Raw genomic sequence first — 7,348 nt, forward strand, 5'->3', positions numbered from 1 at the left:
CGGCAAGCTTAGTCAGAAACTACTCCAGTAGAACAGAATAGAATAGATTTTATACATAAGCAAAGTCACAAGTAATCATACTATAGTTTCTTGTTCCAGGTCAAGCGAAATAATTGAGCAGAATTATTTAGTCCTAACTGCCATCGGTGTGGTGAACAACAAAACTACACAACAAACAAATAAGAACAAATTATTAAATGGTGGAATCAGGTTAAGAGTATGGAACTATCTAAACTCAATTCTTCATTACATGTATAGCCCATATGTCTGGCTGTGGAGTTAAGCACGTTTTGTTAACGGCTGGGTTATTTTTTGTAGTCTGACCAGGTCCTCCTGATTCAATACACTTATTTTACCCACTATAAGAGAACCATGCTGATATTTCAGCGTCCTGTTGTTAGACTCAATGAGAAAGATGATAAGCCCTGTTGCCCCCTGCATCTCTTTTTCCTCTTTCAGTGTTTTCCTTCATCCCATAAAAGAGAAGGATTGGACAAACAAGTCACCGAGTCAACTCTATTTCCTTCTTTTTTTAAGTCAGAAAGGGAATAGTCAGGGTGGATGTTTTTCAACGGCGTCCATTCATCCTCAGTCTGCTGTTGGAGAATAAATACTCAAATTATTGTAAATATTATAGCACTATAATAGATGGGAGACGACAATTGAAGGTGCTGATAAGATTATCCCTCAAATTTCACCCTAAGTATTTATCATAGAAGTAATGATTGATTTATTGCACTTTTGCAATAACAAAAGCAACAATTTGTTGCTTATGAAAAGGTAAGCTATGGCAGAAAAATATACATTTTATTGAAACAAAAAGCGACACACATAATATCGCAAAGTCTTGTCCCTCTGTTGAGATATATATATTTCTCTATATTGCTTTAAATAATGACCTCGGTAAAACAATCAAATACAAACATACAACGACACCTACGTGGGCCAAGATAAAAGTTGGCACTGTTTCAGTGGTCAGATCATCTGGATTTACTTAAATAATTTCGTTAATTGCAAAATAAATTCGTTAACTCATAATCCAAATAAACCAAATTCTTACAGGTAAACTGCCGTTTTTGATATGATAAATTCATAATTAGCTACCGTAATGGCAGAGGTCACATTGACTGTTGGAATTTCTTTCACACAAGCTGCTCCTTTTCCACATTATAACAAGGGAATAATTTCACGACATCCGGTATGCGTTTAGGCACGTTTGATTAACATTTCATCAAATGAACAAGACAAACATGGATTTATTTAATTTATATACACTGCAACAAATTCTAAATACGTAATCTGTTCGTAATACAATAAATATTGTGACTGTCTTATACAGCCTGCAAAAAATAAATAGTAAATAAATAAATAAATAGACTGTGCTTTATAGTTCCATTTAATGTACAATACATTTGACTTATTTAACTTGAAAATTAAACCATTTCGTACAATGTAGAGTAGGCTTATTGTGGTTTCAATGGTAGAAACTTAATAAACTCTCACAAACCAGTCAAGCAATTAATTCAGCAGTCGATCTGCCCAACGAATGGCTGCTGATGAGCAAGATGCTTCAACACTGTTTGAAATAAATGCTGAATTAAAGTCCCAGACTTTTTGGAACAAGCTACTTAAGCAAAAGGCTACAGCATAAGGTTCTATCACTGAAAGTAGTTCAGAAGTGTAAACTATATTCCATTGCAGAATGAACACCTAAAATGTGTTACTGAGAACATAACTGGCGCCAGACTAAGAACAATGGTTTTAATCAGCTTCAAATAAATATTCTCTCATCATTTCAAGCCTAAATTACAGTGGCATAAAGTTGTGCATTTAATCTCGGAGTCGTCTGCAGCTTCACTCAAACCCATTTTGTAGTCAAAACGAATTTCCAGATAATTTGCATATGCAAATTAGTGTTAATTGCAAACCCTGTCAGGCGGTGCGTGGGAGATGTCAGAACGCCATTTTTGTTTTTCATTTAGACCAGGCTTAGGGATTTGTCATTGAGAAAACAGTTTTTACGGTTTCCAATAACCAGGAAAATTATATTCGCTAAACCTTGTTTATGTTCAAGTACAAATAGATGTGGATCAATTTAACCAGCCAGTGCCTATATGTTAGTGTTATCTTCCCTGAAAGGAAACAAAAGCTTATTGATTAAAAATGTTCAGTTGAGAGTACTTATTCAAGGGAACATTTCCAAAATGGTATGAAAAATGGCCATTTATTTATTTTATTTTATGCATTTTTTGCAATTAACCAGTACAAGAAGATGCGCACGCTCCTCTGCTGAGTACTTATAATCAGTTGGATTTATGGGAACAAAAGATGACATTTAAGTTGCTTATCACGAACCGGGTTCTGAACCGACAAGCGTCCCTATTCAAAACCAGACCTTAAAAAGTACAGCCCGTGCGTCTACGTCAGCACGTACATCACCTCAAAAAATATTTTTTTATATAGTCTTTGTACACGTATTCCCTCTAATAAACACTCACACACACACTCCTTCAAACATTCACGTGTGTGGACTAACCTTACTTCCACCCTATCCTAATAAAACGATTATGTAATGTCTTCACTTCTAAACATATTTGAGAATGGAATTTTAGGCTACCTCTTAACGCTGAATTCACGTGACAAAAACTTACACCTGAGCTGTTAAGAATCAGCAGAACCACCCTTAGTCTATTGTTGCATACAAATGTGATGCACTTACAGATGGTTATCATTTGGAGGATAAAAACTGTACAGAAAATTATTGACTGGATAGCGGGATGGCTCCTGGGCCAAGGGACAGTGTGTTCCCCTGAACGTTTTACTGTAAGAGGCCAAATGTGAAAAGGCCAATAGCTCAGCCCATGCAATACAATCCTTGTCATGAGTTGTACTGCACATAATCGCTTCGGGAGCCTTAGCACACTTTCGTGGCCGAAAATCGTGGTGCTGAGTTGGTCAAACGCCTTCTTAGAAAGCACGTGTTCTTACTAAGAATTAATCTCAGCAGCCTGACTCCTGGAGCGCACGGTGCAGTCTTTGAATATCAGTCATTTCGCCCTGGCAGCGTCTCAAGCACACAAGTGGGCACATAATAATGCGAATAATTAGTATTTAAAACGTCATTATAATATTTATACATATAGAAATATACTTAAATGTATATGTGCTTGACTCGCAGCCTATTTAATTAGGCCTACTCACTGGGAGGAGAAACAAAATCTGCTTTACTTTCACTTGTCCTTCCATGTTCACCACCACTGTCCTAAAGCCTGAGGTCTAAAAGTGACAAAGTGTTTATTTATAAGGATATCCTCCTAGTGATAAAAACGTGTTGGAGAATCCCTTGGGAAAAGACGGAGATGTGTTAAAGCAATGGACTAGTGGAAACATGTTGTTGGTCGATAATTGATAATAACCCAGCCGGCACATGACCGACCTTCAACGTTGAAATATGGTTGAAATTAGGTCAGTTGTGGTTTCAACGTTGAAACAACGTTGATTCAACGTTTAAAGCTGAATGGTTGAAAAACATCCAGCACATGACCAACTTTCAAAGTTGAAATATGGTTGAAATAAGGTCAGTTGTGGTTTCAACGTTGAAACAACGTTGATTCAACGTTTAAAGATGAACTGTTGAAAAACTTCCAGCACATGACCAACTTTCAACATTGAAATATGGTTGAAATAAGGTCAGTTGTTTTAATGAAACAACGTTAAAAATGTTTAATGCTAAATGGTAGAAAAAGGTTAACAAGCTTTTAAATTATTTATATTAAATTATTTAAATTAATTATTATTTTAATAGCATTTAAAAATATTTTAGTCATGATACCTATTCTAAAATCTAAAGGTATATGTTAAATATTATCATCATTAACAACAATAAAACTATACATTTCGCTGCTTTATCACACTGAAACAACTCCCATTGGTAGTTTTATTTTATTACTTCTATCATGATTGGTTAATCTGGCTGTCATTCAGGAAACTGGACAATGAATCGGTTCGCGCTTTTCTACATTTAAAAATATGACCGTTATTGTCGTCTTTCTGTGAGTGAGGCGGCTAACTGTGAGCTGCTGCTCGTTATAATTTACTGCTCGGTCGGTCCCGAATTATTTCATATTTGCCTGTACATTTTTTATTTATTTTGAGCGAATTTGAGTCGTGACATGTCAATGGAGAACAAAAACTGTGAACACAAGAAGGGTCAGGTGTTCTGCGAGGTCCTGAAAACATCCTGGCAAAATGAGGTAAGAAAATCGCTAACTTTATCTTTATTATCTTTTGAAAATAGTAAAGTATTACCAGAGTTTACAAATGGGTAGTTTAAAGGACATGTAACCTGCAGATAAATAAATACCCGTGTGTCTATTTTTGCATTGCTTTATCACAGATGATCAAGTTAGATGCTCACCCAATGTGTTGCTGGTAGGTTATGTGTTAATGTCTGTCTTTTAGAGATTTTCCCATATTTTCCTGATATGAATCCCATGCATTAGGTGTGTTATATATGTTTGTATTCTTATAATAGTTTCAAAGTGTTTTCTGCAACATATAAGTGCAAATGTCGGTATTTAAATAATATAATTTTAATGAATTAATGAAAATGAATAAATAAATAAAAGGATTGTTTAAAGCCATGGTTCTCAAAGTGTCAGGCCCCCTCTAGTTGTTATGCAGGTGAATCACTAAATTAAACTAATTAATGTTAATATATTTTAACTTAATCTTTGAGTAAGTTTTTTTTTTTGCACATTTAAGTATGTTAGAGTGAAAGTACAGTACAGTTTTGTAACTTTTGTTACATAATTACATTTAAAATTACATTTTAATTTAAACTTTTTTTTTCATTTACCTGTGTATGTAAGCACAGTTGTAGTGTTAATGTTCAAACTGTATTTACCATGGTAAAATGTCTGACAACAATTAATATTCTTATTAGAATTAAACTGCCTCATTTTTTAACTGTAGACCTGTAGCTGAATAGTTTGGCCAACTACGCTGCTGAAATGTAATGTTGGTCATTATGGTGCAACATAATATTTAATAACAAATATTTTCTGAAGCGGTACTTGATATAAAAGTTTGAGAACCATTGGGTTAAAGAAATGGTATAAAATGAAATCCTGCTTTTTAAGAACTTTTCAGTAAACCATTTCTTCTTTCCCCTTGTAGAGTCATCAAGGATCCAGCTTGTTCTTGAAACATTGGTAAGAAATTGTTCTTCTGCTACATTGCACTGTCACTTCTGCTAGAGATGCTTTGACCTTTTGTGATAGGTTTTGATTGTGCTTCGTTTAATAAAAACGTACTGAATTTGATTTGACTTATTTTACTACACTGTAATGTTAGTGTTCTGATTAAAACAGTGTAACTGGGGGCTCTGAAAACACTGCTTGTGAATAATTTGTTAATATTGTACATTTTCATCTGAATACATTAAATAAGTGCTTAATGAATAGTGTTGTCCACTTTGTTTCCAACATCACTGTTACTGAACTGTAAAGTGAAAATATTGTGTGATTTATTTTGCATTCAGTTTTCAGTTAAATATATTTCACAATATCAAAGTTATTGTCAAACATTGTGGACATACCTAAACAAACTGGTTAAATCTTATGTTCCCTCCAGAAGTTTGCCCTCTGCAAGTGAACGACGCCTTGTGGTGCCATCCCAAAGAAGTTCACAATCACTCTCACGGTCCTTTTCCTGGACTGTACCCAGCTGGTGGAATCACCTCCCAATCTCAATCCGAACTGCTAAGTCTTTACTCATTTTCAAGAAACATCTTAAGACTCATCTTTTTCACCAGAACTTAATCAACTAATGCTAGCACTTTTCCTTCTTTTCTTGTCTTTCATATATATATATAAAAAAAAAAAAAACCTGGCTATGTGTTCTGTACTAGACTAACTGAGACTTGTCATAGCACTTGTATCCTGTTGTTGTTCGCTTGTACACCTGACTGCTTCTGTTGTTCTCATTTGTAAGTCGCTTTGGATAAAATCGTCTGTTAAATGATGAAATGTAAATGTTTATACAGGACGGTACAGAAAGTGCACAAGTGGGAGAGAGTGGAGGGGACGGCATCAGAAAGGACCTAGCGCTGGGACACTTTCAAGGATCACCCGAAGCACAACCACACTGTATACACTAAGGCTGCTGGTTCTAACATTTTAGAGTGCCCTGCAGTAGAAATCTCATTCTGCATTCCCCACAGTAAAGAAAACACAGTCCGGGGGGTTCCCATTAGAAATCAACTGGTGGAAGGTTCCCTTCTCGAACTGTTCAACACATTTTCACTGCACAAATGTACACAACTCTTGTAATGAAACACATTACTCAAACATGTTTTTGACAGAAACTGTAGTTTTCCACCAAAATAAAAGATCCACTGGTTTCAGTCATAAAGGTACAAGGGTTTGTCTTGTAAGTGCTGCAAAAAAATATGCATTTATGTGCCAAATTATTTTACAAAAACCTTTAAATATTATTGTATTTGGATTGTTCTTCTACCTGTTTTTAGCATTACCTCCATGCATACTCTGCATAATAAAGTGTGGGATTATTTTCATCTGTTTTATACAGTATGTTTCCAAAATTAAACTGCTGTTTGACAATTTTGAGCATGTGGTAGTTTATTGAAGTTGTTTGTAAAGCCATTGCTGCCAGTCATTAGATTTTTAGCCTTGCATGTACCGTGTTGATCTAAATGCCAACTAGGATCTAGGTGTATTTATACACGGTGCAAGGTACGACGGGGAAACAACGTCGTGTTATCAACGCGGATTAACTTTTCAAAATCAACACCTCATTCAGCTTTCATCCCAGGTGTGCAGCACGACCCTAATTCACCCGTAATGCAGGTAAGACGGTGAAACAGCGTCGCGATTTCAACGGTGAATCCACGTCGTGATTTCAACGTTGATCCAATTTGCAAAATCGAAAGGTTATTCAACGTTGATTCAACGTCGGGATTTCAACGGTGAATCAGCGTCGTGATTTCAACCGTACATCAACGTCACGATTTCAACGGTGAATCAGCGTCGTGATTTCAACCGTACATCAACGTCACGATTTCAACGGTGAATCAACGTCGTGATTTCAACGTTGATCCAATTTGCAAAATCGAAAGGTTTTTCAACGTTGATTCAACCATGGTACCTGACGTTGTTTCAACGTTGAATCAACGTTGAAATGCCGGCTGGGAACCCTGGGACGTGCCATCACTGAGCAGTGTCTGATTCTCACAGCATCTCTGGAGGACACGATGCTTAGGCGCATTATCTCGAACTCATTATTTCTCGACGGGTTGCCTTTCACGAAGGGTTCGAGGCCTGTATGC

The sequence above is a fragment of the Carassius auratus genome, chromosome 41 (assembly GCF_003368295.1).
Source record: "Carassius auratus strain Wakin chromosome 41, ASM336829v1, whole genome shotgun sequence".
NCBI classification, from domain to species: domain Eukaryota; kingdom Metazoa; phylum Chordata; class Actinopteri; order Cypriniformes; family Cyprinidae; genus Carassius; species Carassius auratus.